Raw genomic sequence first — 27,388 nt, 5'->3', positions numbered from 1 at the left:
AACTGTTCCGACTGCACGTGAAAATCTCCTGCCTGAGACTGTCGACTACAGAGAACTAAAGAAAAGGGAGGATCGGATGCAGCACAAGAAGCAAGAATGGTACAATTCACGTCATGGAGTCCGACGTCTCCCACCTATTGAGACCGGCAAGAAGGTCTGGATAGTGGACCTAAAACGAACTGGAACCGTCAGCTGCAAGGCCGATACTCCTCGCCCTTATTGGGTTGGAGACGAACAGAAGGAACGTGCGTCGTACACGAACGCATCTCATACCGTATGACGGAAAAGCCCGCATCAGCGACGACGATTCCTTCTCCTTGCCTGATGGAGCGGAGGTCAGCCAACAAGATGCGGAACTGTCCGACCGTGTACCTGACCCTACGTGACTTCGTGAAGCTGCCGAGCACCAGGAGGAACGGCCGGCAGGTGACATCACGACACCTGACGATGCTCGGACCTGCTCGGACAATACCCACCTACACACGCGGTCTGGTCGCTGTGTGAAGCCTCCTGAAAGACTACAGGTGTAATATTTGTTGTTTGTTTGTTTGTTGAACTAGTTCTCAGTTCCGCAACGTCAGTTTTGCAAACAAGCTTCGTAAAGAAATGGGGATGTGTGATACGCGTTCACTGTTCCAGATGTAGCTTGCTTATCAATGTTTACGCTAGCCGTCTTGTAACCCCGTATCACTTGTGATTACTTGTACACGCGCTGTGAGTGCGTATCCCGGCAGCTTTAAAAGCGCAGGTTTCGAAAATACAGGGTTCTTTTTGTCTAGTGCATGTCTCACTGTACGGATGCCTCTTTATTGGCATGCCACGACAAAACAGTAACAACCATTGGATGTCAGTTTACTTCCCCCACTGACCCCATACGCCACATCAAGGAATTTCTCAATCAAGTCCCCTGAAATTCTCATTGACGATGCACCTTTATTAGGTGTAGCCGGATTCGATCCTGCTATGCTTTAAGCGGAAAGGACTTTTTTCTTCTTCTGTAAAAAGAATTACTCTCGATGCCGTTTGTGCGTGAACATTTTATTATTATACATCATATTATAACACATATGACAATGCAGCAGATGTGAAAATAGCACAGTCGACACATTTAAAGCTGGACTATGAAAGGTGATAGTTATTTCAGATGCTTTGCAGAAGCGATTGAGCACTAACAAGAAATAGTAAACAACTACGAAACCGTGATTCACCACTTACATGTGTTTGAGAGCATATTGTCACACGGAGTCAATTCACAAAGTGTATACAGGGTATGTATCCGCAATGTCCGAACAGCGCCGACGCAAAAAAGAAACGAAAGGAAAAAATGTAGCACAGCACTCCACGGCGATTATGCTCTGCTGTGTTCATACACCTGGTCACTCGCACTCTCCTAGCGGGCGGGCGGGGGGGGGGGGGGGGGGGGTCGTTTACTGCTGATAAAAAAAAGAGAACACGTAAGGGAAAGGTTAGCCATGATGTAGGCTTGCTCTTCCCAAAAAGAAACTATGAAACTGTCCTGTTAATTCACGTTACCCAGCAGTACGGAAGTCATTTTGCAAACTGCATATTGTGTGTTCTGTCATTTTCACAGCATGTGTTCTCCACGACTGCGCCACGGGCTCCTATGGGCCATGCACGGACATTGAGGGGTGGTCATACGTGCTACCACCAGCCCAGCATGGCACAGATAGCGATGGCTGTATAAGGACTAGACATAAGGAACACGACGGTGCACTGGCAAAGGATGCCCAAGTAAGTTTCGGTACCTTGGTTCCACATACTAGGAGACAGTCTATTTCGAAACTGGAGAGGAATCTCTATTGAGCCATCCAGTGCAGTGTATGGCGGTTTACATAAGGTCATGATTATACACGCAGAATGGAAAAGCAGTGCAGGCTAGTAGTAGAAGTAGCAGTGGGGTTGAGGTGGGGCGCTGCTGCCACCTGCCTGCTTGATGAAGTCATGCCGTCAACAGTACGATGAAAATTCAGGAGCGGGACGCACGTTTCTTTAATGGCGTTGCCGATTACAGTCGTAAACGTTGTGTGAAACCACATGCGACGTGAAATCTAGGTCAAAAGAGTGAAATACTGGCACTAACGCTATCATACTCGGCGCAGCTAGTGAGAGGGAGGCCTACTCAAAATCGCTTAAACACTACAAGTGGGTCAAGCAGATGGCTTTCAGCTTTCAGCTACAAATGCTTGCAGGTAATAGTACGCCACACGCTTTTTGATTCGCACCCGCGAGAGTGGTGCTAATTATGGCGTCCGAAGGAAGTGCTGGATAAAGTTCATTTGTGAAGAACAGAAGCGCATTAGAAATTGCTTGATGGTCTATCTTGGGGCTTCAACACCGAAGTCTAAATCTGCCTCTTAATCTAAAAGGAAAATTCAAAACTCCGCTTTTTAGTTGATTGATAGATGTTTCTATTCTACACCATTAGGAGCGACGGATTTTATTTATTATCTGTTCGCTTCCTCTGCTTAGAGACACACGTTTCACCGCCGTGAAGGGCAACCCTTTATTGCCTCTTCATCTCCTGCTTCTCCTTCATCCTCAATCTTTCCTCGCTAACGACCCTCTCCTGCAATGTACTGCAGTGACCTAGACTGGAGCTCACGGAGAAGGGCCACTTGCACAAAGAGGACTCTCGACATTCCACCATGCCCTTTAAAGGGGCACTAAAATGCAAAACTTTCTCCTCACAGAACGAACGATGCCGTCATCTTGGCACCAACGCATGCGACAATGCTGCGACAAACTGAGATTGGTCTGTCCAAACGTTCTCCCACGACGATTGGACAAATCGTTTGATAAGACCAATGAGAGGCCGTTCCTCATTGTCGGACGTCTTGAGAAGGAGTGGAACAGTGTCGATAGCGTTTCTTTTGCTTTTTCTTTATCTATCATAAATCGAGTAGGGCACAACAGACGAATCCCGTTCCGTTTGTGTTCATCGTGCAAACACACGCAACCAGTTCGGAACTCAGACGGCGTTCTGCTGTGTAGGCTTCGTGGCGTCGGAACTATTTTTCCACTGGGGGAGCGAAAAAGAATGCTACCATAAACATCGTCATCATCTTCTTTTTTTTTTCCTTGAGGGCTCATGCAGGCAATTTAGCGGTGGTACAGAAATTGTAAACGTACTCCAGGCAAATTACGACATGTGCATACTTGCACAGCAGACCTAAAATAACATTGCAGAAGTAATGTCAGATATGTACAATATGTCAGTGAGAAGATAATGCTAATGTAATTACAGACATAATTTACATATCTTGTATACATATTTTACAAACAAGGAAAGATAAACGAATGCTATTAGCCGCGAGAATGCGAGGTGTTTGTGCGGGTTTTTCCAGTCAAGGATATTTGTGTCTGGTGAGCTTGTTGCCGATGCGGCAGCCCCAGCAATGGAAGACGCAACAGAAGTAACATGAAATACATGTCTGACTGGGAGCCGCGGCACGGAACGAAGATTCCCTTACCAATAGTATCACAGCACGACTGGGATGTCACCTCCCACGAAAATCTGGAACTATATTCCCCGGGACTGGAAGCGAATATCCTCAATCCTTTGCCGTCTGCTCTTAAACCAGGCTTTCCTGGCGCGGTCTGGGGCCCAGCAAGAGCCTACAGATGCCTGTCACGGCCTCGGTCGGGACGATGAGTAATGTCTGGAGCTCCGTGCTAATCAAGATTCGGATTCAGCGCGTGAAGCGGATCACGGCCAGTGGCTGAACGATGCCTCGCGATGAATACACGGCTTCCGTTTACGCTAGACAAATCTTCACCGATCACTAAAATTTCATACAAGCTATCCAACAAATTACCTAAGGACACTCTATGCTCAAGAAACTCAAAATCAAACTCGCCACACAGGCTCCTCGACAAGATGCACAAAAGTGACCTCTACTCCTCACAATCAAAATCGCCCTACAGGCCACCCGACAAATTGCACAAAAGTGATCTCTGCTTCTTAAAATCACAGTCGCCAGGCTACCCAGCAAGTTGCACAAATCCTTAAACTCAAAATTGCCACACAGGCTACCTAACTAAACAATTGTTGCGTCAGTCTCGTACTTCACTTAGCTGTAGGGATGGGGAAGTCCGAAGATTCTTCGAAAAGGTCTGAGACGCCTTCTTGTCGGCCAGGTGTCTCCTGGCATTTTCCTCGACGTCACACCGTGGCACACAACACTTGCACACGTCACAGAAATAATCTAACTGCACTGTGCAGCTACCTGCACTTGACTCTTCAGACCGATAGTCGAGCCATATCGCAACTTAAACCAAACTATTGCCGCCACCACTATTCCCAAACTTCCCCGGCGGGAAAACTGCTGCTATCCCCTTCGCGTTTACATTCCTCCGTCTTCCAGACCAACCACGGAACGAGTCTCTCAACTCATTCGGAAAGTTCGGGAATAGTGGCGGCGGGAATAGTTTCTTTTAAGTAGCGGTGTGGCTCGACTATCGGTCTGAAGTTGTTAGAAGAGGGCGACAACAGCCTTGTGGCGCATGAGCACCGTTTCTCGCGCACTCATTCTACCTTTGCTGTTCGCTCCCACATTAAACCTCTTGTTTCGCACTGCCGCACTGCGCTCTTACTTCTTCAGGTTATGGGCCCAGAGCACCTTGTTCAGATGCACTGTTCCCTGCTTATCTTCCTCGGTTTTGCTAATTGAACTACCGCTGCGTCAGCCGTCGGAGTTATGGGAGACTCGGGCAAGTTCATGGTTGCGAAGTTGACAGACGGCAACTACCATGCTTGGAAATTCAAGATGAGAATGCTTCTGATCCGGGAGGACACTTGGACATACGTTGCAGACGAAGCCCCAGTGGATCCGTCGGCTGCGTGGGTTGCTGGAGATCGGAAAGCGCAAAGTACGATTTGCCTTAGCCAGTGGCGTATCTGGAGCTACCTGCGCCCATGGCAACATGGCTAACACGATGTCCTTGGGGATGCGTTTTCGTGTGGTCCACACTAGGTTTCACACTACAACCTCTCTAATAGCGGGTGCTTTAGATCATTTATGAATGTGCCCGGTTGAGTGCCCGACCTGGCACATTCACACCCGACCACATAATGGCGCCCCTGTTCACCTGGCGCCCATGGCACCTGTCCACACCTGCCACGCCCTAGATACGCCACTGGCCTTAGCGTCGATGACAGCCAAATAGTGCACGTCTGTAACTGCTCATCGTCGAAGCAGATGTGGGATGAACTGAAGAAGGTTCATGAGAGAGCAAACCTCAGTAATAAGCTGTATTTACTGAGGAAATTATATCAGTCACGATTGGACAAGGATGAAGAGATGCCAGTCTACATAAGGCGCACCTTGGAGTTGGTGGAGCGACTACGAGGAATTGGGCAAGAGATAACTGACTTCCAAGTCGCTGCTCTTCTTCTTAGCGGGCTTCCGGATTCCTACGAAGCACTGGTCACCGCACTTGATACACGGCCCGACGATGACCTCACGCTCGAATACGTAAAAGGCAAGCTTGTAGACGAATTTAAAAGGAAGCGAGAGATGACAGTTGTGTCAGCAATGACCGACTCGGAAGCGGCACTTCGTGTGCAAGGTTCCCGTGACACGAATACGTCCAGCGATACAAGAGATTGCTTCTATTGTAAGAAGAATGGACACATCAAAAGGAACTGCGCTGCTTGGAAGGCGCAGAGAAAATCGCAGAAACAAAGAAGCAGACAGCGCGCTAAGACGGCAGTATCTCAGCACTCGTCTTCGTCGGAGATTGCTTTTCTTTTATCGAGAAATTCTTCTGCCAAGGATTGGTACATCGACTCAGGCGCCACAAGTCATATGTGCAACGACCTGAACTTTTTCACGCGGAACTTCAGGGAGAAGACAGAAGTGGTTACAGTTGCGAACGGTCAGCACGTTTCTTCTCAAGGCGTGGGAGATGGCACCCTGCAGTGTCGGGTATCGCCGTCGGTAGTCAAGACTGTTCCTGTCACAGAAGTCCTTTACGTGCCTTCTCTGGAGGGTAACCTCCTTTCCGTGAAGAGATTAACTGGTCTCGGCAACGTGGTGACCTTCCGGGGAGACCAGTGCACGGTTGCTAAGATTAAGCAGGTCTTGGCTACAGGAAAGCTCGAGCGGGACCTTTACCGGCTTGTGACAGCTAAGACCGAAGTGGCCAACATTACACAAGCTTCGCATCATAGGAATTGCATCCATATTTGGCACCATCGGTTAGGGCACCGAGATGCACAAGCCGTAAAGCAATTGTACAGGGATGGTTTGGCAGACGGAATCCTTATTGAAGACTGCGACCGGCTGCTCAAATGCACAAGCTGTATAAAAGGAAAGATGAAGCGGGCATCCTTCCCAAAAGTGAGCGGTTCAAGAGCGGAAGGCGTACTGGACCTGGTACATACGGACGTTTGCGGGCCCATGATGGTTCTTACGCCGAGCAAGAACAAGTACTTTGTAACGTTTATCGATGACTACTCTCGTTACACTGTGCTATACTTGCTAAAGTCCAAGGACGAGGTACCTTCGAAACTTAAAGAGTACCTTGCATTAGTAAAGACTAAGTTTGGCACGTACCCGAAGGTCCTGCGTGGGGACAACGGAACCGAGTACACTGGCAGTACATCTCGACTGATTCTGCGAGACTGTGGGGTTGAGCTTGAGACCACCGTTCCGTATAGCCCTCAGCAAAACGGTGTAGCAGAAAGGAAAAACCGCACACTGTGTGAGAGTGCCAGGAGCGGATATGCCAACGACTTTTTGGGGCGAAGCCATCGTGACGGCGTGCTACCTTCAAAACCGACTACCAAGCAGAGCAGTTCACAGAACACCTTACGAGCTGTGGCACAGCAAAAAGCCGAGCTTGGAACATCTGAGGATGTTTGGGAGTCACGTCTTCGTGCATGTTCCAAAGGAAAAACGGTCTAAATGGGATGCTCGTGCTGTCGAAGGGAGACTGGTTGGCTACGGAGGAACTCAGAAGGGATACCGAGTACTTCTCAAGGGGAATCATAAGATAAAGGTGACTCGGGACGCGGTAATCGATGAAGCTCCAATCGTACAGAAGTTCTGCTCAGAATCGTCTCCACCATGTCACGAAGAATCAGGAGATCACCGGCTACGTCATGAAGCGGGTGCAGATAGTCCCAGCGAGATAGAAGTAGAGATGTGGCCGAGCATATCTTCACCCGGGGAAGAAGAGGTCAGTGGTACACCGGGAGAGGATCGAGGGACAGCCGTAACTGAGCTTCGGCGTTCGGCTAGGAGCAATAAGGGCGTCCCGCCAGACCGATTTTCCTACATCGCTCAGGCCGCACCAACTGCTGATCCTGGGAGCTGGAAAGAAGTTCAAGCATTGCCAGCTTGTGAGAGAGTGAAGTGGATTGAGGCTGCAAATGAAGAGATTGCTTCACTTCACCAACTTAACACGTGGGCTCTTGTGGAGCTTCCCCCTGGAAAACGACCATTCGGTTGCAAATGGGTTTTCAAAACAAAGAGAGACAAAGACGGCAATGTTGAGAGATACAAGGCAAGGCTCGTTGCCCAGGGGTACTCTCAAAAATACGGAGAGGACTACGACGCTACTTTTGCCCCCGTTGGAAAGCTTACGACCTTGCGGGTTCTTCTCACGGTATCAGCATCACGAAAGTTGCAGGTTCGTCACTACGATGTGAAGACTGCTTTCCTCAATGGAGTGATTGAAGAAGACATATACATGAAACAGCCCGAAGGTTTCGTTTCGGTGGGTAAAGAACATCTAGTCTGCAAGCTGCAGAGATCCCTCTATGGGCTCAAGCAGGCCGCGAGGGCATGGAACATCAAGGCAAACGAAGTCTTTCTTGAAGAGGGCTTCAGCCGTAGCGAGGCAGACCCCTGACTCTACTTCAAGACAGAAAAAGGCAGTCGCATATATATCCTTCTCTACGTTGACGATATGCTGATTTGCCACAAGGATGATTCAGTCATTACTGGAGCCTGGAAAAGTTTGAACAAGCATTTCGAGCTCAAGGACCTTGGGCATGTCAGCCGGTACCTAGGAATCGAAATAGAGAGATCAGAAGATGGTTGCTTCTACATCCACATAGCTAAAAAGATCCACACCCTTCTGGAAAAATACCAGCTCATGGACGTCAAGCCTAGTCACACACCTATGGACCCCGACTACCTGAAATTTAGTGGGGATCACAGCTTACTGCCGACCAACGATCAGTACCGTCAAGCTGTCGGGGAGCTGCTGTACTTGAGCACAACTACGCGACCGGACATTGCTTGTGCCGTCGGAATTCTTTGTCGTCGCGTGAGTAAGCCACGCCAGCAAGACTGGAATGCCGTGAAAAAGCTTTTACGTTACTTGAAGAATACCAGAAGCTTAAAGCTGAAACTCTCTGGGCAGCCAGGTATGAAGCTGGAGTGCTACGTGGATGCGGATTGGGCAGGAGATGTGTCGGACCGCAAATCGACTAGCGGGTACTTCGTCCAGCTTGGAGGCAGTCCCGTCTCCTGGTCCACGAGGAAACAGATGTCTGTAGCATTGTCATCTACAGAGGCCGAATATGTCGCAGCGGCACACGCGTCACAAGAAGTTTTGTGGCTTCGACAGCTCTTACAAGTTTTTGGTTATGACCAACTTCAGCCGACCTGCCTTTACGAGGACAACCAAGGCTGCATTAAGCTTGCACTTCGCGAGGGACACAGCGCGCCAACAAAACACATTGACGTGCGACATCATCATCTCAGAGATTTGGTCCAGCGCGGAGTCATACACCTGCAATACTGCGAAACAGCCAGGATGGTCGCCGACGCATTAACCAAACCCATCCCGCGACCGCGACTACTGCTTCTGAGGGAGCACATGGGTCTCTTTGAGCATTAGTTGTCGAGGGGGGGCGTTAGAAGAGGGCGACAACAGCCTTGTGGCGCATGAGCACCGTTTCTCGCGCACTCATTCTACCTTTGCTGTTCGCTCCCAGATTAAACCTGTTGTTTCGCACTGCCGCACTGCGCTCTTACTTCTTCAGAAGTGATAAGTGCAGGTTGCTGCACAGTGCAGTTAGATTATTTTGTGACGTGTGCAAGTGTTGTGTGCCGCGGTGTGAGGAAAATGCCAGATAACACCCGGCCGACAAGAAGGCGTCTCGTGCAGGGTGGAAGCAGACACAGCGCATCTACTACTGCACTGCAGACGTTGCGACACTGCACGCGACACCCTCAAAGGACGCCTGACTGCTCTGGGACACACATATATACCTTCCTATATTACTTGGCCATGTGCGACACGCCCGTCAGGTTTGCAACACTCGAGCTTTCCTGGACTTTCTCTACACGACAGACCTCATGTGGCAATTATGATTTGACTTTTCATGTCATCTACACATCGCGCCACCCTCATCATCTTAAATCTATTTTTTTTTCTTCATCTTTGTCATATATTTTGATTTAGGAATAGCAAGCCGACCTTCGGTCAGGCTGACCTTTCCGAAATAAACGTATACCCCCCCTGACTGGAAAAAGCCCGTCCAAACACCTCACATTCTCGCGGCTAATAGCATTCGTTTATCTTTCCTTGTTTGTAAAATATGTGTACAAGATATGTAAATTATCTTTGTAATTATATTAACATTATCTTCTCACTGACATATTGTACATATCTGACATTAGTTCTGCAGTGTGATTTTAGGTCTGCTGTACAAGTATGCACATGTCGTAATTTGCCTGGACCACGTTTACAATTTGTGTAACACCCCTGTATTGCCTGCATAAGCCCTCAAGGAAAATAAAAGATGATGATGATGATGATGATGTTTATGGTAGCATTTTTCTTTTTTTCACTTCCCCAGTGGAAAAATCACTGATCTCGATTGTAAAAGGCTGGATCGCGGATAGGGAGCGCGAGCGTGAAGAAACCGGCCGCCATCTTACTGTACCCACAACAGCCGCCGCAGCGATCATGGCAACTTCTTGCAATAACGGTCGTACCAACCGTACTGGCAAGGTTACAGGGCCTAAATTTATACAGGTAAGTCACTCTTCATCAAGGAATAAATAGGCGTCCATTCTGTATATTTAGTTGACCACTATGAAGTGTTTTTTTGCCCAAAAAGAGCAACTTGTACGACTTGCTTGATCGCCCTTCCGACGTTCAATCGAGCACACTTGCATTTTACCCGGCGGCAAATACAGTTTGAGTGCATAATATGCTTGAAAGAACACGTAACACTACACAGGTAGTGTTGTCATCAATATATGTGCAAGCACTCGAGCGCTTTTTTGCATGCATTGCTAGCATGGTACACGGTGTTCTCTGCGTCTGCGGAAGCAAGTGCCACATTCATTTCTTTGAATTACCTTCGTGCACAAGTTCGGTATTACGTCATAATGAGACCACGATTGTCACTTTTTTTCATGTATTGGTATTGTTTTGTGCCTTGGTTTGATTTGTGACAAAGAATCCTACGTAACGGTGGTGTGGCGCGACTTGAATAACGCCTTTGTGTCTGAGCTGTATCGTCAGCTTGTTACGATAGTAATAATTTGTAGCGTGTCGTGCTATTTGAAGCAGTTTTTAAGGCAAAAGTGTTCTCTCAATACAGGTTTCGTCATGAGGGCTACCCAGTGAATAATCTGTGCAGTGTGATACGGCTGGGTGTACAGGTAAGTATCACGTTCCTCATCCACTGGTTTCTACTTTACAGGAAGGAACAACCTCAGTGCACGCACTGTGGTTAGCCTCTCTCAGTTTTGCATATTTTCTTACATGTTCACATCAGAAACACACCTTAGACTTTAGGCTCCTTCACCCAGCAATATAATAATTAGAGATTATAATTCCTTTTAGAAGAGTTCCCCATATTCTTTTTAGAATAGTTTTTAATCTTTTTAATTTTTAGAAGATACAGGGATTTTAAACCATGTTCTGAACTGATGTTTTAACATTTGTCCAATGCATTTATTAAACAACATATTCATTTTTAACTGGTTGCACCCAAACCAATGTTCTGATGTATTATTTCCTTTGTTGTCGATGCACCATAAAAATTGGAATAATCATCATCAATGCAGGTCACTTCACAGCTGCCTCGACATACTCAAGAAATGGGTGCAGAACCTGCGTAATGCCCACAAACTTTGACTACCACAGCACCTCCAGAAAGTAAAGGCATGTGTGTCACATGGGATTTTTGAAGGCATTCACAGTATATAATACCTTGTATGAACTGTTGTAGATCTAAGCAGCCTCTACAGTACACTCTCAGAAATTAAAACTTGTCAGGGAACTGTGATAATTGTTTCAGTTAATAGGCATGCACATATACGCTATAAGAAGAAAATTATTTATTGAGAATGCACTTCTCTGGCTGCTCATGTTGTTTACATCTACTGTTGATCACATTCAATTATCACATATTATATTCTTATATATTATTATTATATTATCACATATTCGATCATATTAAATTTAAAATTTAGCATATATGAGAAAATATCAGGAGGGAAGTTGCTATTCATTGCTCATTCCAACCTAAAATTGAGAGAGCGTACCTGACCATTGTCATTCCTAAAATATATATTGCCATTGTAGCAAGGTCACAAAACAATAAATGTAGTCTTTTGCGACCTCCCTGCACGTTCATTGTATCCTCAAACGCATAAGTGCAAGAAATAAATCTTGAACTTGAATATACGTTGTATAAACTTGACATAAAATGTTGAATAATATAATGAATGATATAAAATATTGAATAAACTTGAACTCGTATATTCTCTTTACTCATCATCAGTGATCTTCATTACAAAAGCATATCGTGTTATCGTGTGTTTGCGTTTCAGAGACTGGGTAGTGGGTACACGAGGGACAAAATGACAAAATCACGACTGTTTCAAGCTCCAAATAGTCCTGTTGCAATTTGAAGACCATACGTGGAGCTGCATTTTTTGGAACATGCTCCACATAACAAGCATGACAAAGTCAGCACTGGATAGCAGGACCCCGTTTCCAAGCAGCTTTTCTCACGCTGCAGTTGTATTCAACAAAAGCATGTGAGTGCTGGAGAAGGACATTCAGTTTGGCACAACCGCGCCTGCAAATACTCAGAACAAATAGAGAAAGAAGCAAACAAACATAGAAGGGCTGTACTTCAAAAAGAGGTAAGTCCTGTGTCTCAAGGAGGTGTTACCACTTTCTAAGTAAATTAATTGATTAAGCTTACATCACTACCTGATTAACTGTCCTAACGTGTGTGATCTAATTGCGTGAAGTAATTATTTGGGCTGCTTTGGTGTGTCCATATTTGCGAGGCAAAGCACCGCTGTCGTTTACTAAAGGACTCTTTCTAAGGCGATGCTTGATATAAATCACACTAAACGCATACACGGCTAAAACAACGGCTGTGATTCTACAGAACGATCTCTTTCTGCCATGCGAGTATATCTTTTCCCGGACCGTTCTTTATGGAACAATTTTGGTCCAGAACGCAGTACGGGACATTATATACATGGTTGTTGTTAACCTCAAGTCGTTTCTTATTGAAATATTGGCTGGGAAACGAGCTGTAGTACAATCCCCAGCGCTGCACTGCAGTGACCGTCTAGTTTCGGAATGCAAAACATAACGTAATTAAGAATCGAACGGCAGGACACCTGTGAAACACTGTTAGGATACATCAGTATACTGGCACCTTACAAAATTGTGTGATGACAAACAACGACCAATGCTTGCAGCGCAATAAATACTCACAATATCTGTTGCCTCCCATTGTTTTCTATGGGCACACACAGCACTTTAGGGCCCACCAACATGGCGGCCCGAAGGCACGCCTCTCCCCCACGAGCCCCTCTCCCATGCGCGATCCAGCCTTTATACATAGAGATCAGTGGGAAAAATAGTTCCGACGCCACTGCACGTGGTTTCGGGTTACGTAAACGGTTGGAACGACCCGAAAATGCCATGCCTGGTCTCGCCGTAGGGGGTCGAAACCTACCCGGAGGACGACCACTCGGACTATCCGTCCAAGGCGTCTGACAAAACATCTGGAAGCATAAGTTTGGGGAAGCTGTCAGCATAACTTCCTGTCAGCAAGCATAAGTTTGGGGAAGCCCGAAGCTGTCATGGCCAACCAACCAGTGCCTGTTGCAATAACTCTTCTCTAACCTAACTCGCAATTAAACGAAAATTCGCACAAGAACTTGTCGCCCTGTGGCAGTGCCCTTTGGCTGGAGAAGCCGGGCTACCTCATCTCTAAATGAGGGGGAGCCGTCGCTTCCCCTGCTCCCCCTGTTCCGGCACCCTTGGCTTGGATTGTTTGTAGTCGCGACGTCAATAGAGTGTCGTCACCACTATTACAATGTAATGAAATAGATGCAACAAACAAGAAATGTTAAATGGTTGTGATGCGAAGATGAGCAGTTAGAAGAGATGGAAGAAAATTTCCTTCCTTCCTATTGTACACTACATTCTCCAAAGTGCGATTTCGGAATTTCTTTTTTCGTGGTGCACCGTTACATTGTCCTTCTAAATTGCACTCTAAAAAATGTTTAGTGTTAGCACAAATTACGTGGCACATTACAAGATTCTTCTGAAAAGCAAAAAAAAAAAAAAAACTTATATCTGATCTCTGTTGAAGCCCCTCTTATCTCTGCATATCCGGTCATGACAGGTTCCTAAGGAATATTCATTTCAGGGGAAAGTCTTTATCCAAGCCTACCTGAAGCGCTGCAACTTCACATGTTTAATGCCCTATGTTCCAAGATATGAGGTGTTCCAAAGGCGGAATGAACCCGATGGGACGCCCTGCGTGGTAAGAACTTTCATGACGAACACATCTTTGCAATCGGAGTACATGTACACCGTAAAAAAAAGCGTAATCTTACGCATAAGTGACGCTATCTCTGTTATCGGCATATGTGCCGCAAAGTAGATATTGCAAAAAAAAAGTTCTTTGGAGTGCACACTGCGCACCTCCCATAAGCGAAAAGAGAGCCGAACCCTCTATTGCACACGGTCCCAAATTCGGCACCAACTCCAAAACGTGCCACAACTCATGTGAAACGCGCGAGATGTCAAGTCTGACAATAGATAGCGTAGTCATCAACGAACACTGCGCAATATCCCTGTGCCATCTATGTCAATTTCGAGGAACTTGCGAAGGGAAAGAGATAGAAGTTGGCTACAACTTCGCGAGCGCGCCAACTTGCAATGCGAACGTGGTGAAAACACAGGTAGTCATAGCACTTCGCACTTAGCAGGTACTGAAACACTTAGCCTTAGACGTGTTTCATGAATAGGCATAGAGTTGCACAGGAATGTATGGAAGGTATCTGCAATATATGAACCCTTAGTTGCACGATGTGCCAAATTGGGCACCATCCCATACCGCCATAACTGGCAGTATTTGGGGCTTCATATTTATTTTTCTGTCCCACTTTGACACTCTGAATTGAAAAATAATGTGAACTATTTTTTCAAGTCACTGGAAATATGTGTGCAATTAAAGGGATATTAAACTGCGAATACCCAGTCTGGAACTGTGCAGTGTGCATTCAAAACGGATTTTATGCAGCATATAGATTACGGCTCATATGCCGACAACAGAATTAGCAGTCACTTGTGCAGTAAAATTACGGATATTTTTCTTACAGTATACACGTAAAGTCTGTCCGCCCACCCATTTCTGTGTCGATATGCTGCACGCGTCTGATGTTCTTTTAACGTGCACCTAAGATATCCAACACACGGTGCTATTTAAGCACTATTTACCTCCCCTTCGACCGGGATCGAACGCGTGATCTTGAGCTTAAGGATCGTTTAGGGTCCGATGTAGTCTTCGCCCATCGCTACCCGCGTTCCGCGCCGACAGCTAGCGTTCGCTACGTCACACTTCCTCCCGGGATCATAGCCTAGCACGATTTGGCGCAGAGCGGCGAAAACACTACCGTGGATTTTCACATTTCGTAGTGGGAAAGCTAGCATATCTGGCAACTGTACCCGCATGTTGGAATCCGACTAAAGACAATTCATGTTCTCATTGTCGGCACTGTTATGTTTATACTACTGTAACACGGTTTGTGCCCCCAAATATATACACTGAATTGAAGAAGAAAATTACACGTCTGTCCAGCTGTTCTCCTTCTTTTCCTTGTCTCTATAGCCCACCCTATTATATAGACACAGAAGTTCCTTAACAGCTTCGATCGAAAACTTAATGGACAACGCCATGTTGGGAAATGCGAGTCCACCGGAGCCCACGCCGTACGCGGCCTGCTGGTTACCGTCAGATGTATAGAGCTGTGCTCTTCTCCCACGACGGCAGTTGACGCATCGCGCGTTGCCGCCGCGCCGCGCTTCGCCGAGTGTCGTGGAACTATGAACTGGCTCGCGACGCGCGGCGGTGCGCTACGCCCCACTCCGTCGGACTCTAAACCAGCCTGAAGGAGGCCAACACCTTGCGGACTGAACCAGTTGTTGAGAGTTAGCTTTGACACCCTGTATATAGGGTGTCTCACGTAACGTGTCAGAAAATTGTATTTAAAAATCGGAAAATTAAGAGGTCAACGGTATTCACATTCACGGAGTTTTTGCCGTCGTGTGAGAACACTTTTATGAATTTTTCACCATGGGAAACTTAATTTTCCGAATTAAAGTCCTTAAATTGCCTAGTCAACCTAACATTTTTTCGACAGATTCGGGAAGCATGGGAAGGGTTAAGCCCACCACGGAAAAATTCATTTCGTGGTACAAAAGTAAGGAGCGGAAAAAATTTAGAGAATCGGCTTTTTCTGACGCGTGTATTTCAATGGCGCACGAAATCGGTCGCAAAGATGCGATGAGAGGAGGACATGCCCCTGGCCAGATGATAGATAGAACACTGCAAAAAAACAAGAGGAAAGGGATAGGAAGAGACCTCGCGATAATAATTTGAGGCTACATGGATTCCCATTGGTACAGGGCAGGGAATAAACTGGGGCATGTACTCCTCTCATCGCATTTTTCTGCCGATTTCGTGCGCCGTTGAAATACGTGTGTCAGAAAAAGCCGATTTTTCCAATTTTTTTTTTCACATGACATTTTTTGACAACCGGGGATCATTTAATTTATCTAAGCAAGAAAGGATAGCACTACGGAATCTCAAGTCTCGTGATGATATCATAATCAGGCCCGCTGATAAAGGCGGAGGAATTGTCGTGATGAATTCTTCAGACTACGTCAGCAAAGCAAATGAGCACATCAGTGATGCTAGGTTCTACAAGCCTCTTGACTCTGACCCCACTCCACTATTTTGTCGCACAATTAACCAAAAGATCAGCGCGCTAATCACTAACTATTCTATTCCACGTCACATTGCGGAGTTCATTAGACCCAAAAATGCTACTCCAGGTTCATTCTACCTATTGATTAAGGTACACAAGAAAAATAACCCCGGCAGGCCTATAATATCAGGAATAAACACACCCACCGAAAACATTTCTCTCCTTTTAGACCATTGTATCAAACACGTTCCTCCGCTTCTGCCCTCTTACGTAAAAGACACCAATGACTTTCTCCTCAAAGTCGATTCGATTAATAAGCAGAACTTAATTAATTAATAAGCAGCGATTTGAGCAACGTCATCTTGGCTACTATGGATGTTACATCCCTTTATACAAACATACCACACGATGAGGGTCTCGATGCGGTGTGAAAGTTTTTCTTGAATCTTTCCCGTCTGAAGTTCTCCAGACATCAGCTGTCCTCTCGCTCCTTGAGCTTGTGCTCATGTACAACAACTTTATATTTAACGAAAAACATTTTGTCCAAATTCAAGGTGCAGCAATGGGGTCACGCGTGTCTCCCAACTATGCGAATCTTTTCATGGGGCAATTCGAAGAAAAAACATTAGCATCCTTCCCGATCAAACCTTTAGTCTTCTTAAGGTACACTGACGACATTTTCATCGTATGGTCGGGTGAAGAACCATCCTTAATTGCGTTTTTCGAGCATTTTAACTCCGTACATCAGGCTATCAAGTTCACGTGTAATCTTTCCCACTCATCAGTGAATTTTCTAGACGTGACTGTCTCTAAACAGTCTGGTAAGCTGGTCACGAATCTATACAAGAAACCCACTGACAAACGCCAGTACCTTCATTTTAACAGCTACCATCCTAATACTCAGAAAAGGAACATCCCCTTTGGTCAATTCACACGTCTAAAACGCATATGCTCTAACCCAGAAGATTTTGAGGCATGCGCTGAAGAAATGTCCAACGATTTTAGAAAACGAAACTACCCTCCCAACCTTATAAACAATGCGTGCAAATCTCTAGATCGGGATAAATTACTTTCACATGAACCGCGGCAGCAACAAAACCCCTTATCCTTCGTTACCGCCTATAACAAAGCACTGAGTGGCGCAGGGTCCATCTTCACCCGCCATCTCAACATACTTCCAGAGCGACGAAAAACTTAAAATAATTTTTCCTGCTCCCCCCAATATCACATTCCGTCGATCACGTAACATTCGTAACTTACTAGTTTCATCCCGTCTATCCCGACCAAATCCTGGGTGTTCCCCTTGTGGTAACAAACGCTGCCAAACATGTCATTTCATTAGCCCATGTACATTTATCTCGAGCACCTCAAACTCTTTTATTTTCGAAATCCGACAGGGATTGCACTGCAACTCTTTTAACGTATGTTACCTCATTATGTGCACTAAATGTTGTATTCAGTATGTTGGAGAAACCTCGAACACCATGAGGGAAAGGTTTTACGGCCATAAATCCGATATTGTTAATAGCCATCCTACACCCGTTTCTACACATTTTAACCTTCCTGGACACGTTTTAGGTACAGACCTCAAAATCGTTATCCTTGAATCGGGTTATAACAGTGACATGAAGCGCAAAAATCGCGAATCCTTTTTAATTGCAAAATTCCATTCTCTGAAGCCTCATGGTTTGAACATCAACGCAGGCCCGCTACAATTATTGAACCCGTAAATATAATTTTTTCAAATAAAAAAAGATGATAAACACACACACACAACTCTCCAATTTCCACATTTTCTTCGTTTGTCTCTCTCCTGAGACCATATCCGTCTTCACTTTCTCACGGTCCACTGGTCACCTTTGTACTCCGCACCTGTGTCCTCATTCCGTCGCCATAACCCCCCCTTTTTATCCTTAATTCCTGGAACGTCACCAAAAAGTGTTCTCGTTTCCTGTGTATAAGCCCTTGGGCTCGCGTTATGTTTCGCTTCTGATACCCCTGCTTTTGTATTTATGTTCTTTTGATTTTTATCTGTGTTTGCATCCTTTAAATCAACCTGTTACCCTCTCGTGCCAGAACTCCCCCTTCAACTGTATATATGTGCCTGTACCATGTTTATATTTTTGTAACCTGAAGAAGTGCAGTCTCGTGCACGAAAGTCTTGTTTACCATGTGTAAATAAATAAGTTGTTCCTACCGTCTAATATCACTCTTCAATTTTTTTTCCTTAGTTTTGTCCCACGACATAAATTTTTCCGTTAGTGGGCTAAACGCCTAAACCCGACCCGTGCTTCCAGAATCTGTCGAAGAAATATTAGGTTGACTCCACAATTTCCGGACTTTGATTCGGAAAATTAAATTTCCCATGGCGAAAATTTCACCAAAGTGTTCTCACACGACGGCAAAAACTCTCTGAGGGTGAATACCGTTGACCCCTTGATTTTCCGACGTGTAGATTTTTTAGTATGATTTTTTGACACGTTACGTGAGACACCCTCTATATGAGCGAGGTGCATACTTGCGCGACTGTTGCACACGCTTGTTCCGGCTGGGGCTGCCTCTGCTATACAGGGTGTTTTAGTTAAATACCCGGGTTAAATAATTCGCGAACCGGTGCACCAATCGAAGAACTTTCTTTTTTACAAGTACCTGTCCGATACCACCTACAAGTGCGCACCATGAGCTATGCACTCATTATTTAAATAAAAATTCAAATACGTGCCATGTAGGAACGTAACTTCTAAAGCAGGGCGCCGTCGGCACTAAAATGCATACTACCGAAGCGGAGAAAGGACGCTCTTCCAGCCCCTTACCCAGCAACGAATTACACCAATGAATTACGTCATTTTGTGCTTCGCCGCAACCAGCAGCGACAAAATTATATAAACCGAAACCAATTAATTACTGCAACAAATGACCTGCTTCGGTAGCAGATTATGCTTTAAAATGTGTTCACTGACGGTCTCAAAAGGAGTAGTACCCATTCTAATGCAAACGGCGCCCTGCTTTAGAGTTCTTTTTTTTTTCTTTTTTTTTTTTTTTTACGACACTCCTTTGAATTTTTATTTAAAGGTACTGTAAAGCAGCACCGATCAAATGTCATTTAGTGTGACTATTCGATAGTCCAAGCCACCAGGACAAACCTGCGCAACTTTCATTCCAATCGATGGTGCAATTAATTAGAAAATTATAATTAAAGGTTACGGGAAACACTGTACTAGGTATTCGAAATGAATCCGAGCTCCTCACATATACGGCGGCAAGCACATTGCATGTGTATAACACTGGGCACGACATAACAATTCACCATAAAATCCGCCCCTGCAGTCCACATCTGAGGATAAACGGATAAGCGAACTGAAATCAAATGCTGAGCCGTTGAAAAAAATGTGTCAGACGTTCAAGAAGCCAGACAGCCTCGGGACTTTTTCGCTTTTTGTTCACAGAGGTTCACAGAGAGAGTTTGTTCGTTCGAAAGAGGCCGCGAACAGAAGGAGCGCGCAGGCGCAGCAGTCAAGTAGGGAGAGCCTCCATCGAACAGCGGCCCGCGCTGGGTTACTTCGCAAAAAACACTATTAACAGGGGTTTCGGAATGCATACGTAAACAGGAAAACTAATAATATGGTTACTAAAATAACAAAGTTCCGATGTAATAGTGCGTAATACCAATTTTCAGTGTTGCCCGCTGTACAGGGGTTGTCGACACCAGGCGGCGCATTGCTCCACTGCGCCACATCTTTCATGTCAAATTAAAAATATTTATAGCGCGTTGTCTGGCTCCAAATATGATATTTAGAACAAACAAAGTCTCTAATCACATCACCGGTATATCATGCTTGTCTACTGCTTTACAGTACCTTTAAATAATGAGCGCCAGCCACTCATTCACACGGTGCGCCGCTTGTAGGCCGTATCGGACAGGTACTTTTTTAAAAGTAATTGGATTGGTGCACCCGTCCGTGAATTATTTAGCCCGGGGATTTAACTGAGACACCCTGTAATGTGTAAACGGCATTACTGTCTAATGTAATGACAGTGATAGACAAAGCGCCTCAAAACTGTACTTGATGCATAAAGTATCACGTACCTAGCACCTGTTCTACTTTAAAAAGAGGCTCGGCACCGAAAAACAGCGCATGATATGTTTCAATGAACACAATTTATCATCCCCAGGTGGCACTGATAATTAGAAATTGAATGTTGTCCCTTGAGTGATTCGCCGTTGCTCCACGGAAGAGCAGCCCAGCAACACTGTGCTTCACCTCACTAGTATTCTTCGCGTGCGGCCTTCTCTAGGTTCATTCTACTGGTGACGAGTATTTCAGAACGAAACAGGCGAAACTGATGACTCGTCATTCATGCCGCACAGAGAACTTACCGAGCGCATGCGCGAAAAATGCGCGCATGCGCGTCTGCCGTCGCCACGAGACTACCTGTGACGTAGCGTATTAGAGCACAGGAGGCCGGACAGGGGGCCTTCCGGAGTTTCGGTTTGGATATGAGCTGCTTAGCTCTTTTGGCAACTAACGAGTCTCCGAGTGCCAAACCAACTTTATTTATCATTTCGGAAGAATAATCCCAACTTATTTGCACAGTCACTATACTAATTTCAAATTGTCCCTGAGTCTCCCTTTAGGTACAGTACAAGCAACTATGTGCAAATGTACTTAAAGCAAAGTACAAATACATTTTCAAAATACTTAAAAGTAGTAATCAAGTCCATTAAAACTTTAGATCGTGTCGCTGAACGTTTGACACTGGGTAGTTATAAAATGCGAGATAATTATGCTTCGACTGTTATCTTTGGAAAGTTTTAGCTAGCAATCTCGCAAAGTGATAGTTAGAAAACATTGATAGTTTACAGCTGACTCAAATGTTTGTATTGCCAAACGGTGATTGAGTAATGGATATGACAGTACCGAAGAACAGTACCTGAAGTACTGTACAAAGTACGCGAATTGAAATGTACTCTAAATTAAGTACAAGTACTAAGAAATGTACTTAAAGTGCTTGGTCCTTCAACTACTTCCCATCACTGTGTAATGCGGACACTAAGCACAATACATTCCAATATTCCGCGAATAGACCACTGAGAAAACCTCAGCGACTCTTGATAGGAGAAAAGGTTGTTCTGCTGGTAATACCCGAACACTGTACCGACAGTTTTGCACGCTGTTCATTTTACGGCCTATATATCATGCGCGGGGGGAAAAACGCTCTAGGACCCATATTATCCTTCCGACCCCCCCCCCCCGGTTTTTGCAGTACTGTATCATTATGCTGCACTCCCATATCTGTACTTCTCGCCGTTCTTTGCATTTGTTCGCAGAGCAAGAAATGCATCGTATAGCGGTAACCGCATACGACGATTTTTCGACGGAAAACCGACCACCGTCGCCGGTTTCCGTTCCGACGGGTACGATGGGAAGGTCACCGATTTCCTTGTGACAGCAGTGGACAGAAACATTCGGCGAAAGGCGGAAGCGGCCCTTTGACGGCAACCAATAGGAACGCTCCACGTGCGACCGCTACATGTGCGGACGTGGCGGGCATTTCGGATGTTTGTATGACAAACTTGGGAACCACGCTGTCGCCCGCCGGCTGCTGTCTCAGCGCGCTTTTGTAGCGCTTGCTTTGCGAATATGCTTTGACCACAATAACTACTTTTGCGTGCCATTTCAACTTTTCTGTGTGCAGCAAAATCTTTATCAGTTAATTCGAAGTCAATATTTAACAGAGACTAATGTTGAGTTGTCGTGCCGGTGAGAAAGTTGACTGGTTTCCCGTCCAGAAATAGTCGTATACGGTTACAGCTTATGGCAGGTGTACAGTACCTAGTGTTAAAGAAGCAATGTGCACGGAGTTTCCCGCAGTGCTATATTCCTCCTGCAGTCAAGTTCACATCTCTTTTTGCCGCAGTATATACTCATGGAGCTCCATTGATGAAGTATATCTTCCATGTTCCGCCTCTTTTTTTCAGTTACGCAGCTGTTGGGAATTAGCGTTAGTAATTTGCTATCCTGTACCAAATCGAAGCTTGAAAGCTGCGGTCGATTCTGAAATATTCCACAGCTGTTGAGCAGCGTTATAGTTGCTCTTCCGGATTTGCGATGGACCTGAAAAATCCGGATTTAAAAATGGATTTGATTTGGTGTACTGAAAATAAATCCAGATTTGAAGTGATTTGATTTACTCCAATAAATTTAAATCCCGACTTTATCTGATTTAAATCTGATTTGTTTCCTCAAATCGCCAATGCTATAATCGGGATGATGGTCCGCTGTAGTGAACATGCCATACGGCGCAATTCATTTTTAATTACATTTCATTTATTAATCCCAAAGGCCCAGAGGGCATTACATGGGAGAGTGGCAAAGGTGGCAAAGGAGATAGCATTTCATTACAATAGCAAATAAGCGAAAAAGTACACAGTCTGAACATAAAGAACATATCTGAACAAGCGAACAAACATATTCACCCTTTCAATGTCTACACACAGAAGGCACACCGGAAGTTGCCTAGGGTCCCCGCATCAACGGCAACATGTGGCGCTACGTCGTGTCACTCATTTCAGTTAATCCCTTTCACTGTTTACAAATAGTGAAAGGGTTTAACTGAAATGAGTGACACAACATGGCGCCACATGTAGCCGCTGACGCTGGGGACCCTAGACAACTTCCGGTTGTGCCTTCTGCTTGTAAACATTGAAAGGGTGAATAAGAACAAACGAACGGAAACTGTGCGAATTAATCCAGTAACCGATATGTGACGTAAAGAATGAGCATTGTTATTAAACAAATGTGGACAGTGAACTGCGAAAGCGATCGGGAAGAAGGTGAGAGATGACATCGATGGGGAGGTAATTCCAATCAACGCATGTCTTAGGAAAGAATGAGTTAGAAAACGCCGTCGTTCTGCAGCGGAAACGTGATACCTTGAGATGGTGGTCAATGCGTGAGGAGATGGAGTGAGCTGGTGCGATGTAGGGAAACGAAGGAATGTCAGAATGATAGAGCCTGTGGAAAAGGCAAAGCCTCGAAATTTATCGACGGGTTGATAAGGGTGGTAGGTCAAGGTGAAGCTTTAGCTGGGAAATGCTAGCGGTAGTGGAGTAGTTGTTGGTGATAAACCGCGCGGCTCGGTTTTGGACCTTCTCCAATTCGTTAGATAAGTACGCAACGGAGGGGTCCCAGATAGCAGCGGCATATTCTAACTGTGGTCGAACGAGGGTAATATAGGAAAGGCGTTTTACTTGGGGGGAGGCAAGGCGAAGATTCCGTCGTAGATAGCCAAGCGTACGGTTCGCCTTTGCGGCAATGGTGGAGACGTGCGTGTTCCAAGAAAGATTAGATTGAAGTGCGATACCAAGATATTTGTATGAAGGGCTTGATGGGATGCTAGTATTATTGATGCTGTACGAGCATGAAAACTTAGGAACGTGACGACAAAACGTGATGTGACAACACTTGTCGATGTTAAGAGGCATGAGCCATTCCTTGCACCACTGATCCACCAGGTTTAGATCATCTTGGAGTGTTATTGTGTCTGGTTGTGATTTTCCTGTACAAGACGCAGTCGTCGGCGAACAGCCTTATATTGGAAGAAAGTCGGTCAGGGAGGTCGTTATGTATATCATAAATAGGAGAGGTCCGAAGACGGAACCTTGCGGGATGCCAAAGACTACGGGGGTGAGTGCGGAACAACAGTCATTGACCTGGACAAACTGGGAACGTGAAGCAAGGAATTGGCGGATCCACGATAGGGTGAGGTCGTCGATGTTAAAACGGCGGAGTTTTAGTAACAGACGGTTGTGGGGAACACGGTCGAAGGCTTTTGAAAAATCTAAGAAGATGGTGTCAGTTTGATAGCGACTGTCGAGGTTATCGTGGAGGTCATGAACGAACTGGGCTAGTTGGGGTTCGCATGAGTAACCCTTTCGAAAGCCGTGTTGCCGATGGAAAAGAAGATTATGATTATCTAGGTGGCTGATAATATTAGAGCGAATGATATGCTCGAGAAGCTTTGAGGGAACACTAGTTAGTGAAATGGGGCGATAATTGGCAGGTGAACATCGATCACCCTTTTTATGGATAGGGATCACTTTACCTATACGCCAGTCAGAGGGGACTTGGCATTCGCTTAGCGACTGATTAAAGATGAGTGCTAAGTGAGCCGCAGAGGTTGTCCTGGTGCCTTTCAAGACCTTAGCATTAATGTTATCAATCCCAGCGGATGATGACATTTTTAACGTATCAATTAATTTCGTTATACCATGAGCCGTGATTATAAAAGGTGCCATTGGCGGAGGAGTATGCCATGGACTGCGGAGCTGGTCACAGATGGGAGTTTCGACAGTGAAATTGCTGGCAAAGGTGCGGCTGAGGATTTCAGCAGACCTAGACGCATGCAGTAGCGTGCCCTCACCGTCTACAAGCTGGATATCTGGGACCGAGCGCGGGTTAATTAAATTCCAGAACTTCCGGGTGTTTGAGCTCAGAATTGACCCAAGGTCAGATTGAAAGAATTTAAGTTTGGCCGTTCTGAGAGACTTCCTATACAGCGAAAGGGCCGAACGATATCTCTCCCAGGCATGCTGGGAGCCGGAGTATTTGGCACGGCGAAACATATTTTTCTTTTTACTAGCCAGAGACTTGAGCGAGTGATTAAACCATGGAGCGGGCTGCGGGCATGGAATAGTGGTCTTGGGAATATGAATCTCAGCAAGGTTGCAGAGTTTGTTTTTAAAGAGAAGCCAGTTGACCTCGACCGACCTATTGGCGCTGTCCCGGCAGAATGTGGAGAAGTCAGACTGAAGCTCTTCGTTGATAGCTTCGAAATCGGCTCTGTCGTAGAGACGAATAACTTTCTTGGAACTAGGCCGCCTAGGCACGGATACATGTAGTTGATAGTGTATCACATTGTGGTCGCTAAGTTTCCCGATGTCGGAGATAGCTTCTATAATGTCAGGACGTGTGGACAAAACTAGGTCAAGTGTGCTTGAACAGCTGGTTGAAACTCTTGTAGGAAAAGGTACCACTTGCGTACGGTTGAAGTCGTGACACAGTTCGAGAAAATCCTTATTGATGGAAGCGGAGTCATGTGTTACACACGGGACAGACCAGTTTATACCAGGCATATTAAAATCGCCCATCAGGATGATAGCATTGCTAGGAAAGCGAGCAGTAACGACAGACATGTCGCAACGCAATTGCTCGATGAAACCAACATAAAAACTTGGTGAGCGACAGCATACTCCGATGACGACATGACTATTACAACACTCAATTTTTAACCATACAATCTCTAAGCTTGATTGCACAGGTATGACAGACGACGAGAAGCAGTCTCGAACACCAAGGAGCACGCCACCCCCGCGTCGGCCCTATCTGTCACAGCGATGAATTTTGTACTTGGTGTCGTTCGGGAGGAGCTCCGTGTCAGATATGTCAGCGGAAAGCCATGTTTCGGTTAAGGCAATTACATCACAATCGCAGGAGGACATAAGGCTCTTAAGTTGATCCTGCTTGGGTAGGAGGCTTCTGATATTGGTAAAAATGACCGAGAGAGGGCGGGACGCGGAGTTGGTAGAAGCAGGAAGTGATACACTCGATACAATGCGCCCTTCGACAGACTCTTGCTGCTATACGCCTTTTTCAACAATGCTTGAGGTGGCGTGGTTAAATGTATACAATTTGCCATTCAATAACAACTTGTCGAAGCGGAGCTTAGAAGGCGCAGATTGCGATTTTGCGAAAGCCAAGAGGTGCTTGCGAGCCGTGCGAACTGATAATGAGTAGTCGCCCGTGACAGAAATACCGGTGTCTTTTAAAAATCGGCCAGCACTCATAACAAACTCTTTCGTTTTGTAAGAAGCAAACTTGACAATAATTGGTCTGTGTCTGTTTGGTTGGTAGCGTCCAATGCGGTGGGCGCGCTCGATTGCGTGAGGCGGAATCTCCATACCTAGATTATTTTTGCACAGGTCAGTTACCAGAGCTTCGGACTGGGCCCACGTCTCGGAAGAGCTATCACTCAAGCCATGAAACACCAGATTGTTCCTCCGCATTCTATTCTCAAGGTTGTCAATCTGGTCCTTTATGGTGCGGACACCGCTAGATAACGAGGCAGTTGTATTCGACAGGTCCTGTACCCTCTTGGGGACATCGCGGAATGACGAAAGCTCGCCCTATATTGCTGCGACTTTAGTGAATAGCTCGGTGACTTTCTTGTCAGTGGCGTCTAGTTTAGATTTGATAGTCCGTATTTCATTGAGGAATTCTGTTCGCCCTGCTTCTATACGTGGGAGCACAGATAACGACTCAAGGATCATGTTTATCTGTTCATCACTACGAGGACCTTGATGGTCGACACGAGCTTATCAAATGCGTAAAATGGGCTGGAAGCTTGTGCATCTGCTTACAACAAAGGTAGGGCCCTGAGGAGATTTCGTGTATGTATTCACATTGGAGGAGAGTTATGACCAACAGATTACATCTATGCCCCAATTTAGGAGCCGTGGCTGGAGGAAGGGCAGTGCGTTTCCTTCTCGCGCTCGGACGTGCAGAGGCTCTGCTTCTCGCGTTCGTTCGAACATGCAGAGAAGAGTCCTACACAATTCTAAAGATGAAAATATCTTATTAAAGCCAATGGTGCTGGCAATTGTGCCAATCACATGAAGGAGAAAAACCCAGATGAAAACCTTTGTTCTATGAGTGCATTGGAGGCGATTACACTAACAAATAGTAAATATCTATGGTAGAATGGCAAACTAAGGGGCGCTCATTTTCCCACTCTCTCACACTCTTACCTCAAAACGGGCCGGGAAACTATAAGTCTATATATAGCCAAAGCGAAGACATATTTTAACTGCGCATGCTTTGTTCTTCCAGGACACAACTTTTAATTAGACAGTTTCAATCACCTTGTATATGATCAGCGCAGACCTAAGAAAATAATTATTCATTCAATTCTGAAGAACAGAGGGACACAACAAGAAATATATCAAACCAATCCATAGCCCTCACAAATAACAAGCGAAACTGAGGACAGACAACGATATCAGAACGAACCAGTTTCTCCAAGCGTCACCCAAAGCTGCACTTTCTCCAAACAAACGACATAAACAACAGACAGACAAACAACAT

At 45.6% G+C, this 27,388-nt stretch overlaps 1 long non-coding RNA gene across 1 annotated transcript in view; it reads left to right on the top strand.

The window, feature by feature from the left end:
• LOC135388299 (uncharacterized) overlaps positions 1–27,388 on the top strand; it is a 58,162-nt gene that overhangs the window by 14,177 nt on the left and 16,597 nt on the right. The window contains exons 2-3 of the long non-coding RNA XR_010421324.1: positions 1,592–1,752; positions 13,679–13,795. This is a non-coding gene — a long non-coding RNA (uncharacterized LOC135388299). The remainder of the gene's footprint in view (positions 1–1,591; positions 1,753–13,678; positions 13,796–27,388) is intronic.

This window comes from Ornithodoros turicata, chromosome 3 (genome assembly GCF_037126465.1).
Source record: "Ornithodoros turicata isolate Travis chromosome 3, ASM3712646v1, whole genome shotgun sequence".
Lineage (NCBI taxonomy): Eukaryota > Metazoa > Arthropoda > Arachnida > Ixodida > Argasidae > Ornithodoros > Ornithodoros turicata.
This window is presented reverse-complemented; position numbering and strand designations above follow the sequence as displayed.